The 12,102-nt window shown below is 35.0% G+C and overlaps 1 protein-coding gene across 1 annotated transcript in view; it reads right to left on the reverse strand.

The window, feature by feature from the left end:
- The window catches only part of CCDC178 (coiled-coil domain containing 178), a 183,717-nt gene that overhangs the window by 168,500 nt on the left and 3,115 nt on the right, over window positions 1-12,102 (reverse strand). The gene's annotated exons all lie outside the window — the stretch shown is intronic.

Here is a 12,102-nt window from a genome sequence, read left to right on the forward strand (position 1 = left end):
AGAAAGTAGCATTCTTATGTCACCTCATTATCACCACACTATCGAACAAAACTGTTTTTCTATTTGCAGTATATTTTCATGGTACAGTATCTGGTGAGAACACAACACTAAATAACATGCACAAAGAAAGCATTCTAAAGGTTTTCATCACATGGTAGAGCAGAGTTTTCTTTGATTTATTTTGTCTGTTATGCTCAGGAGTGATTTCACTATCTAAATTGCCTGGAAGTATATGAAAAAAAAAAAAGAAAAAGAAAGAAAAAGGAAAAAATACATTCCCTAACCATATCAGTCTGTGCCAGCATGTAAACTACTACCTTACTATCATTGCTTCTGATACTTGCGACACTTACTAAATACTTTTCTAAGTAACTGCATATGTCTACTTTAAAGGGAAAAATGAAGCCATGTGGACTTGTCAAAAATAGCTCGCTGTATTAAAAAACCAAACAAACAACAACAACAAAAAAAACATTTCCTTTCCATACAGTAATTAAAAATGCCCTTAATCTTTTGCACTTACACCTGGATGTGCCACAGTTATAATTTCTAACATCCCCATATTTCAAACAAAATTACTTTTCTGGGTAAAAAGGCTCTATAGCAAGATCCTCCCAGGACCTTTGATTTTAAAAGTACTGTGGCAAAAAGAGATTAAGTAAAGGCTGTTATAAATTGAGTAAAACAGAACTAACTGATGCAATATTTGGAATTCATAGAAAATGCTAACACTGCTTATATCTTGAGAGAGACAAATCTTCCCAGAAGCTCTATAGTGCTCTACCTAGAATTTTAATTAAATGAAGATTCACTATTTTATCATTCAGATTTTTACCTACTTTGCTAGAGAATAAACGAGAACCCAGAGGGATTCAATCTACAGGGAACACGGCAAAGTCTCAAAATGCAATGCTTGGCTGATGAAGAAGTCATCTAAAATAAAACGAGAAAGTAGATGCAGCTGTGTTGTGTTTTTTTTTTTTAAATAAAATGCAAATGGAGGAAGGAGTTTCATTCTAAATCAGAATTTCCAAATGCAATGTTCATGTTTGTAGTGAAATAGTATTAAAGTATCAAACTGAAACACTTTCCTTTTTTTTCCTTACCGAAGGCAGTAGTTTCCTCCTGATGGTACAGGCTTCTTTTGCTTCAACACCAAAATGGTATTTTCAGAAAACACAAATATTCAGATTTATCTTTTCATTTCTGTGAAGAGCTCTTCTGTAATGACTTTGCATCCTACAAAACCAAAACCTACAGAGAATAACATTCTGTTGGCCATGTGAGTATTCAGTGAGGAAATATATTACCTTCATCTTCATTTGGGGACTCACAATTTATTAATAACATTTGCATTGCAGTCTGTTTCTAAAAAGAGCAAGTGTTCCCATAATAACACTCTCAATTTTTAAAGCTGTTACATATATGGAAATAATCTAAAACATTCACTGGTACAGGAACTTAATATATTTATATATTTGACGCACAGAGATTTTTCTGTAATCTCTATATATTGTTACATTCAAACAAAGAACATCCTCCCAAATCACGTATTTTCTTCTGTGACTTTCTACATATTTTCTAGAAAAATATCTAATTAGAGATTAACAAATAGAAACAACAATTCCCACACATAAAATTAAGTTAAATAATTAAAATAAAATTAGTCAAAAGTACCCATTGTACCACTGCATTACTCACTATTCTGTTTACCAAATGGTATGTAATTGTGACACTAACCTATCTCTGATTATTTTATATATGTTTTCTATGGGTTTAATTTTTGATCAACACCCAGAGAAAGATTATCCTCTCAATTCTGCCAATAATGAGGTAACTGTGAAAAGATATTTTTAAGCAGTAGCCAAGGATTTTAAATGCACTCATGTTTATGAAATATTTTTGTTAATGAAAGTAATCCAGTGTTCATTTATGATGAAAGAAAATGAGTACTACAGAAAAACAATTAAACATGCCAATCTTTTTCTGCATCTGATTTGCATTTTTCTAGAGTGCTATTATGAAATAGTAATTTCTAATTAATATCTAATTTTGATGAGGAACTAGTTTAAATAAATTTTGAATGGTCTCCTAAAGAAAGCTATCAATTTAAACAGAAGAGCTTATGTTAATTATCACTCTCAATAAAATCAATAGTGGTATTTTAATGATGTTTTCAGTTACTCAGTTCAGAGAACATGACAAATCTGTTAATTTCTAACGAAAATTTGAAAATGAGCTGTTTTCAGAAAGTAAATGGCCATGTCAGTTCTGATGGAAATGTTTTTAGATGATAATGAATCACAACACGCAAGTACATGTGTTACATGTGTTGACTTCCACTAGTTGTACTCTTTACTTGTTAATATTGCTGCCCTAGGAAATACTGGGCCTCATGGAATAATAACCATGTACTATGGAAATGTTAATTTAAACAAGAGGTGTAAAATCAACATTCCAAGGTGATAAGGTGGAAGGCTGGAAAATCCTTGCCCTGTGAAGTCAATGGCAAAATTCCCACTGAGTTCTTCGAGTTTAAATCCCCATTCTTTAATTTGTACCAACATCACTTCAGAGTCCTTCTTTGCTCTTTGAAATGTTCTCTCTCTTTTTGACATCGGGGTTTTTTAAGATTTAAACTCTTGCAACATACAATCTTAAAAAGAATTATTAAAAACTAACAAGGAAATAAATTCCTACATTTGTGTGGTTCTTTTAACTGAGAAAATTAAAATCTGAGAAAACTGCAGTAAGTAAGGCTAGATGTTTAAATTAGGCTGTTGAGAAACTACTTTCAAGTACATATAATGCTATCTACCATCCTCTTCTTGAAATAAAGCACTTCATATTTATATCAACTGAATTCTTCAGAGATTAAAGAGATTTAGAAAACGATGCAGTACAAATGATCATTCACGGTCTCCTGGATTAGGAATAAAGGGTAGAATTGCAGATTTCTTCATTGCTAACAAAATGTCTACTGTTAAATTCCCATGGAGAACTAGAGCTCCAAACAGCTGTGTTATATTTTTAATGTATTTGTCTGGATTGAATTGTCTGTCTTCAAATATATTCAGTCTGTACAATATACATGAATTACAACAACATTGTCAAGATGTATGGGAGGAGGACAGATCAGAAATGTAAGGAATAGGCGTCTCCAAATATGGTCATAATTATTCTATAAATTACTAGACGACATGTCAACAGCACTATGAATAGCATTGACTTTCATTCCTGAGTTACAAAAATGTTATACGTTATCTGAATTATTTATTTGAAAGAAGAACCAAATAAAATGTCAGGGAACTGTTTGAAGTATAAATATCATAGGTGCATGAAATACAAACTGTTCTGAATCTCAAACTTTTTACATTTTTAATCAACCAATTATGGAACACACTGAGGATGTTGAAGTATGGAAGAAATGCACCATGTGGACTGTAGAACTCTAGAAAGCTATTGAAATCTGGCCTTTAGGATAAAAGGTCAAAATTTATAAGTTCCAGATGGAATAATACTCTGAAAGCTGAAATCCCCAGGTGTAGAAGATAGAACACTAGTGCTAGTGTTCAAAGAATATTAAGAATGTGGATTTTAGAAGAATAACATGTAGCCAAAAAAAAGGAACAATGACAGTTTAAAGAGTCAACATATTACATATTGTATGTATATTTTATGCCATCTTTTGGATCACAAACAAATATTTAATCTGGTGTTTTACCTTTTCCCTCTTACTAGTGATGAAAAATAACTCTTTGTATTGAAAAATTACATCTGTTTATTTGGAGACAAAGTGAACAGCATGAACACTGTCATGTACCTCTCACTGGAATCACAGAAAAATCATGTACACCTATTCACCACTTGTGAATGAAATCAGCTTGCGTGGTGTTGGCAAGCTGAAGTACGATAGTATATAAGGGAGGCAACACATGTTGGCTGCAGAGTTTCTGGTAGGGAAAGTTAGACTTCATATGTGGTAGAATTTCAGTAGTTCCTATTTTAGCCAGAAATACATTTTTGAAGAGTAATTGTCTTCAGGTTAAAACTGACCATCTGAATGTAAGCATTTTGGCTATATTGAACAGCATTTTGTGGCTTTCAGTCCCAAAACTGTAACAGCAGAGAAGTTCTGAATGAAGTTGTGAAGCTTAACAGGGTTGTGATGATGTTTTCAGATTCCTGAACTCTTCAGTAAATTGAATTATTTGAAAGAAAAAATCCAGCCATACAATTTGTATTTCTTGTTTAAAAACAAAGAGAATTCTCATTAGAAAGTGTACATTGCCATTAGTGCAGTAATTTATTCTGATGTTTGCATCTGTGCTGAAAATTTCTTCGTACAGAAGTGCCAATGTCAGTCAGTTTTGCAGTGTGACAATATTATTGCTGGTTTATGTCTTTGTGATGTTCCAGTTGTTGAAAATATTCAGAAAATTGTTGTTGCCAGTGGACATTTTATCCCCCTCAGTCAGTGGGACAGTGGACCATTCACATGCCACATCTTAACATTCAGCTTTTTCTAGATGTCTATATGGGGGAAAAAAAAAAAAAAGATGAGGTAATAATTTTACGCTGGGAAAATTGTATTTTTCAAATATCACATAACTGCCATTTATTTTAATATATATACAAATCTATATATAAATTATTTCATATGATCTCCTGTGAGACCAAACCAAGCTCAGATTTCAACTTTATTTCATGATGTATACATACCAAGAGATTTTCAGTCCCTGTTCTGACAAGCTTTCAATTTGAATAAGCAAGGAAGACAAACGGAGGAAGAAATGAAATATTAATATCTGCAGTTAGAGATGGAGAACTGTGCTAGAGAAAAAGTATTGGACTGCCAGGGGCTCCGAGAGGGAGGAGATCTGAGTATAGGATTTGTGATGGTGCAGCATCTCCATGTGAACGCTCGCCTTCCTCCATGCCTCCTGGGGTTTGATGGGATATTTTCTTAAACCAAATCTGGTTTGCAATCCTGACTACGACAACCACAGTTTTTCTTGTTTAGACCAGAATAACTATCTTTCATTTATTTTGGAACTTGAAACTCTTGTTCAAGTCTCTTCCCCGCAAAGGAAATGCCAAAAGAAAAAAATGCTTTAATAACATATGGGTAACCACAAGACTAAACCTAGAGCAATTTTGAATGAAACTTGATCTAATCAAAGAAAAGCTGTGTATTCCAACTAGTTTATTCACTCTTTGCAAAATAAAACTACAACATTATAATGACATAAGAGGATATCTGCCTATTTTTCAGAAGCAGAGATGGAGTACTGCGGACTTTGTTAAATGATTTGATTACAAGTAGACCATTTTCTTCCACTGTTCATATACTAAACGTAACCAGGATTCCCACTGTGGTCTGCTTGCTATCTTTAAGGTAGTTATAGGCACCCTGCTTGGCCTCTCACAGGAGGCATGCACAGAAGCCATATGGTAGCAAGCATACATGGAACTGGCAGTAAAGCAGGCAGGCTCCCAGGAACTCCATGCATTTCCAGACAAGAAAAATCTTGAACAGCTTTGAGGTTTGTGACTCTGGATTAATGCATTTCTGCTTGAGTCTAATTCAAGCATCTTAGCCTTTTTGGCCCGCAAGCATGAGAATTTTTCCTCATGATCATCTCATGAATGCATAAAATGAATTCCCCATGCAAATATTTATATGTCTTAAACAAAGTTATTTAATTAAAGGGACAGCATTGCATACTTGTTAGTAACTGTAGACTACTCCTGATTTGGAAAACGTAAAATGGATATTATTTTCTTTGAAATTGCCAGGATACATCGAATCACAGGCTGCATGCGCCTGGGACTGGATGCAGCTGTAGTGTACATGCTTGGACTACTCAGGGATCATCTGAACAACAGAAGTAATCTCTATCAGGTGGTAGATTAAAAACACGTCTTTGTATTTTTGCTATAGGATTCTGTTGCAAAGTAGTTAACGTATAGTGCTAGGCCACATGCCATGTAAATGATGTATAGCTTATGAGCTGCTCCCTTGCTCAATGGCAAACTTCTGTCTTAAGAATTTAGGCAGCATATGCAGTGGTTTGCTTGAGAAAGTTTTACAGTGTGCCTTTTGCTGCTGAGCGGTAACAAATTTACCCATCTGAAATATCTTCATATGGGGATTGGTAAAGTGCTGTTTTCCTTCCCATAGTGCTTACTAATATGGAACTCAATTTATACTCAGAAAAAAATAGCCTGCTTAGAATGTTTTCTTTCTGATAAATAACCAATTCAGATATTATAAATCAAATCAAGAAATGCATTTGCTCCTTTTCATGTAAAAAAATCTTATTTTCATTTACTTCTCCCACATGTACATAGATGGCTGGCCTTGAAAAAGTCAAGATAGATGTTGTCCGTGCAGCATTTTATTCTTTTGCATCCATTTTAGGTACTTATGCATAACACTTTTCTTTATCTTTTCCAAATTCTACAATAATGAATGCGGAAAATTATGAGATTATTTCACTTGTCTCTTAAATGCAAATTGAGTGAACCAACCTAGTCAGCTATAAAAGCAGTTGATCAGAAGTGATGTTCTCCTTTTAGTAAGATGTTTTAGATTCTTTCATTTCCCAAAATAACTTCCTTACAGACTTTTCCCATCATAATTTTTGAATATAACTTATAAGCCAGCTATTTGAAGTGATTGATCTAAAAAGCTTACAGTCCACAAACCTTTACACTTATAATCTGCCTTGTAACCTTTACTTCCTGTACCAGCCCTAACCTAAAAACCCTCCTCTAAAAAGAGGGGTCATCTGCCACGCAAATCCTTAAAATTTCCAAGTTAGCCTTCCATAAGTTGCTATAATTTACTCAAGGCATTTCCAACTCATAAACTTCACAATGACCATATAAAACCCAATGTAGTTATGTAGGTAACTTGCAGTTCTGACAGTGAGCAACCACACATTGTAATTCTTCTGGAAGAATATGCAAAATCATCTGTGTGTGTCCAATTAATTGTTAAATGTTTATTTAAAATAAGCTTTCTTAAGCCAGGATTAACTACCAACTCACATTTTTAAAAGGATGCTCGAAAAATATCTGGAGAAAAATTCAAAAATAAATCCCAATTAATTATCCCTATATCTGCTAGGCAAACTAGAAACATACTACACTCACTTTCCAATTTTAATGACTTAAAAAGAAAGAGCAAATCCAAACATCACATGTATTCATCCCTTCCATGCGCCCTTGGCAATCCAACCAAATATTTTTACAGTGGCTGTATTACCTGCTGCCCTGCTGGAAGCCTGCTTTTAGCAAGCATTTCCTCAACACAGCTAGTCTCATGAATTTCAGTAGGCTACTCACATATTTTAAATTGAAGAATGTTTAGATCTAGGAATAGTAAGGACTTTAGGCTTAAGCTTACTTTTAAACTTAGAAGTATCACTGGAAATATCATTGGACATGCCAACTGAACTATAATGATGTGTCATATGTTGAGTATTGATATTTCATTTTGTAGCCTGTAATGAGCATGGTTAACTGCACAGAATACAAATGAAAGTTTTAATTCTTAGCTGTAGTGAGAAATTTTTTCGTACAAAACGCAAAAGGTGATGTAAAGTACTAACTTTCTTTATTTCTTAAAGGTTTGAGTATATGTGACCTATTGCTAAATGGCTGGGCTGTAGGAAATGGATGGCTCACAGGAACAGAATTTAGGATGTCCTTTTGCAGGCATAAATTTATCTGAGAAATCCCACAAAACAAAACAAAAAAAAAAGGCAACAGAAGGAAGACTGAAGAAATCAAATACCAAACGCTCTGATTTTTAACCTCACTGTTCTGACTAGTCTGTTTTTAATTAAAGCTCTTGGTTTCTTATGTGTTATTTGTACAATTTTGTAACATGTTGTTTAACTGTTTTTAAAGGGTATTTAAGTCATATGTCCATAATTTTATCTTAAATATTTATATCATCAGCATTATGATGCCTACAGACCACTGACTGATGTAGAAGCTACACTGCAGAAACATTGCCAGAAATTGGTCCCTGCCCCAGATTACAACACATCAATTTTCACCGATAGTAACAAAATACTCTCATTTTAAGAGGTACTTTGTTCAATTTTCATTTCTTTTTTACAATTTTTAGATTTACATAGCCAATGGAAGTGATTACATAATATGTCACTGATTGTGCAGATATTTGCCCAAGCAGGGGCTCCTGCAATCATCAGAGCTGTTTCAAGCATTCATAGCACCTGTTAAACTGAGGAGAAAAGGAGTCAAATGGCAAAATCTAATCCAATACACCTAAACTGGAATTGTTTATTAACCAGAGTATCACATGTGGTGTGCTAGAACTGAAAGGTGTTCCCATAGCCATAAAGGAGCAGCAAATCCATTATATCTGCAGCAAGAGTCCGTACAAAACACACAATGAGATGCCCCCAGACTGATTTTTTTTTTGTTTTGCATCGGTGCATTTGAGAAATGCCTTCTGCTGCTTATCACCGATACTGCATCACCATATTTTCCTTCTTTTTCAGAAATATATATATATTTATTATATATATATTTGTGCTATTCTCTGTTATTATCTAAAAGTTTCAGGTACGTGCAGATAGTCAGTGGCAGCTAGCAGAAGGCTGACCAGACTATCTGGTATCATTTGCTTTGTTATATTGAGAAGTCACAGGAAAGTAACCTATTACCAGAAAACAATTCAAATATTTCTTTTTTGCCCTTGGCAAGCAGATGCAAGCAGGTGTGTGCTGATCCAGAAGATAGCTTACAGATATAGTCCTTTTCTCCATGTGAGACGACATAAACACAGACTACTCCTTCCCTAGGATTTTGAGGTTTTGCACTTACAAAGCTAAATCTGAATTGCAGATCTGCTGGACAACAATGAACTCAGTTCTTCTGTTTCTGTTAGACTGCTTGTTTCTATGCGATTGTGCTATTATGTCAGGTTTGGGGATCCTCAACCTAGCAATGTTTAACTCTGTATGTGTAGCTCTGCTGGCATTAGTTTCTGTGATTGCACAGTATGTTACTTCTCAAATTTATAATTAGTCCACTGAGAAGGTTTTCCAAGCTCTTCCTTCCAAGTTAGATGTGAAGTCTCAAAGCCTTTTCCAAAATTCTACTGAACATTCTGTCTCTTTGTTCGCTTATAGGTAATGTGATGCTGATCTTATATATATGTATATATACATATACATACTCTTCTTTGTTGGAAAAATTGCACATCATAAGGTAACTGGTACTAGTTCTCACAGTTTTCACTCTTGGCTAGAAACAGACCAGAAAATGATTACAGCAGCAGATGTCATACGATATAAATGTGTTTGGTCATTTATGATATTGCCTATCACAGACAGATAGCTAGACAACTAGAGCAACTGCACAAATGGGCTCTGAAGTCAGTCATTCAAGGAGAAAAAAAAGAACTGGGTGAGTTGTACTAGTAGTGCATGAGTCACTTCCCTTCATTCTGGTGAGTGGTTTTAGGGACACTGCACTAATTTTGCTCTGGCCGTGAACATTTGTCCTATCCTTTTTTGCTTGTTCTGACAATCCTCTGAGACTCATCATGAGAAAATAAAATACAAAATAGCATATCAATTTTGCCTCTAATTCCTCACATCTTCATAATTCCTTAAAATTCCACATAACTTGATGCAACATTTTGCTACCTGTCTATCCTGTGGATGAAATTCATTCTGTAGGCTAAAATGTGGTACTCGAATGGCATCCATGCATTTGGAATTCCTGGATCACCTTCTAGACAGGAAAATATGTAATTTCTGCTGAACCAGATACTACAAGCAAAGAGCTTTAAATTCTCCTATAATTGCAGCAAGTATATTTATAATCCATGCAACAACTTCCATATAATCAACTAGATAAGCATCTGAAAAAGAGCAGATGAGATAAACTATCAGCTGCTCTGTTTTTGATTTGACTACACAGAAATGAAAGCAATCTTACTAGCCATCTGCAGACAGTTCCTGCTCCTCTGAGTCTTTCTGCCATTAACAGAACTTCCAGGGAGGTGTGATCTGGGTACAGCCTGAGTGTGGTGCCTCACACGCGAGTTCTCTTCTGTAGTGCATGCACAAAGAAATGTTTACTTTCTCACACTTTTATGATACAGTGTAAATGCTCTTGGTTCACATACAATGGACTTCTCATAGAAATTGTCCCTGTGGATGTGAATAAAAGCGATCCCATATTCATAGTATGAAAAAATGGTGGCAGCATGGCCCAGGGTTGTGCTGCCTGGAAAAAGAAATTAATCTAATTCCAGTCTGGCTGGTTGGTGGGCTGTCCACACTGTACCACCTTGAATTTGGTGGGATGGCAAAGCAAATCCCTGGTTAGCTATAAGTGGGTTTGTTAGTTCAGCTGCAATGCTACAAAAAGAAGCCTAACCCTTTATCTGGCCTCTGGAGGGCTAGAAGGGTGCAAAAGAAACTTCACAATAGTTGGCCATTCCTGGTTGAAGACAAAAGAAATGACAATTGTACACAGTTGAAAAAAAAAAACACTGAAGTGAGCAGCAGAACTACTGGCTACTTACAGCCAAAGCTTTCACTGGTAGACAATCAGCTACAATGAGATATAGGGTAAAGCTGGGGGTTTATGACTTACAATTCTTAGCAGTTCTACAACCATTCAATGGTCAGGAACAGACAAGTATATCTTGATTTTAAACCTGAAAAATATGCTTGTCTCTTTTAAAATTATTTTTTATTCTTTTCAAAGAAAGGTGAGCTCTTCCATGTGTTCTATGACCTCTTTCAGGAGCTATGGAAAAAATGCTGTGCCCAAGAAAAGACTACTTGGTGTACCTCATTTACCATTCAGCAGAATTCAGCTTCAGCCCCTCCTGTATTGACATGTTGAAGTACAGCCTGTAGGGTGGTTTTTTTCATGAGCTTACGGAGTCTGTCCAAATACAGTAATATTATCCAGATAATACTAGATTCCAAGCTTGTTATTAAGAATTATTAGCATATTTGAAAAACTCTGAATGTTGATTCTGGGCCATATGGCATATGAACAAAAGAGAAAAGTCCATTACGTGTAAGAAACAGTGCGAATCTCATGCATTCTGGATGCTTGGTAATATGTGTTCTTTAAATCAGGAGTAGAAAACATACTCTGCAGAAAATACAGCACTATTTGTAAATGGCTAACTGTCCACCACAATGGCTTTTTTTGGCTTCCTTAGTTTCATACAAAAACAAGTACTTCAGTTTGATTTTTGTCACTACTGCACTGAAATTAATTCAGAAAATGCAGTATCTTCATTAGTACCATTCCGGGCTATTTTTTTAATTTTCTTGTGACTCAGCATCTCTCATTCAATTGTAGAAAATATAATTTCCATTGTAATAGTGGCACATTAGATTGAATTTTCATGCTGTGAATAAACCCTTCTGCACATCTAGTATTTCCATGTAATAGTTGATACTATTTCTTTTGTAACAGCTGAAACTGGAATTTGTGTTGCAGAAATGTTTGGTTGCACTGAAGCATTGCAGCCAATATGAATGTGTGTACTTATTGCAGTTTACAGATTTCTACTTGGAAGGAGTATTATTGCACACAATAAAGAATTCAGCAATATGTATCAAAAGTCATTTTCACATGCAGGAAACAACAATGTTGTTCTTCAGGTACCTTTACTAGATGTGTCAAATGCTGAACTTCTATAGCATTATAGGGAAATGCATTCACTGAATACTGAAATGCAGAAGCCAGCGTCCAGTATTATTTTAGTAGCCTGTCTACATTATCCTGAAAGAAAAGGTAACCACACACAAATGCATTCATAATAAATAACTGCTTCTATCCACAGTCAGTACAGTAACATCTGGCACTGTAATTTCACATAAATACTGCTTACGTAGAATTTAATGGTATATTTGAATCTAACATCTTTCTTCAATATTTATATAGAGTTACACTTGTCATACATACAAGCACACATACAATTCCCCGAGCTCATGGCTCTGAGATATGCCCTACGTACGCTGAGTTTTAAGCCATAGTTCCAGTGGCTGCAGTTTGAATGCTGTTCACCACTTCTCACTCTTG

This window comes from Meleagris gallopavo, chromosome 3 (genome assembly GCF_905368555.1).
Source record: "Meleagris gallopavo chromosome 3, MGAL_WU_HG_1.1, whole genome shotgun sequence".
NCBI classification, from domain to species: domain Eukaryota; kingdom Metazoa; phylum Chordata; class Aves; order Galliformes; family Phasianidae; genus Meleagris; species Meleagris gallopavo.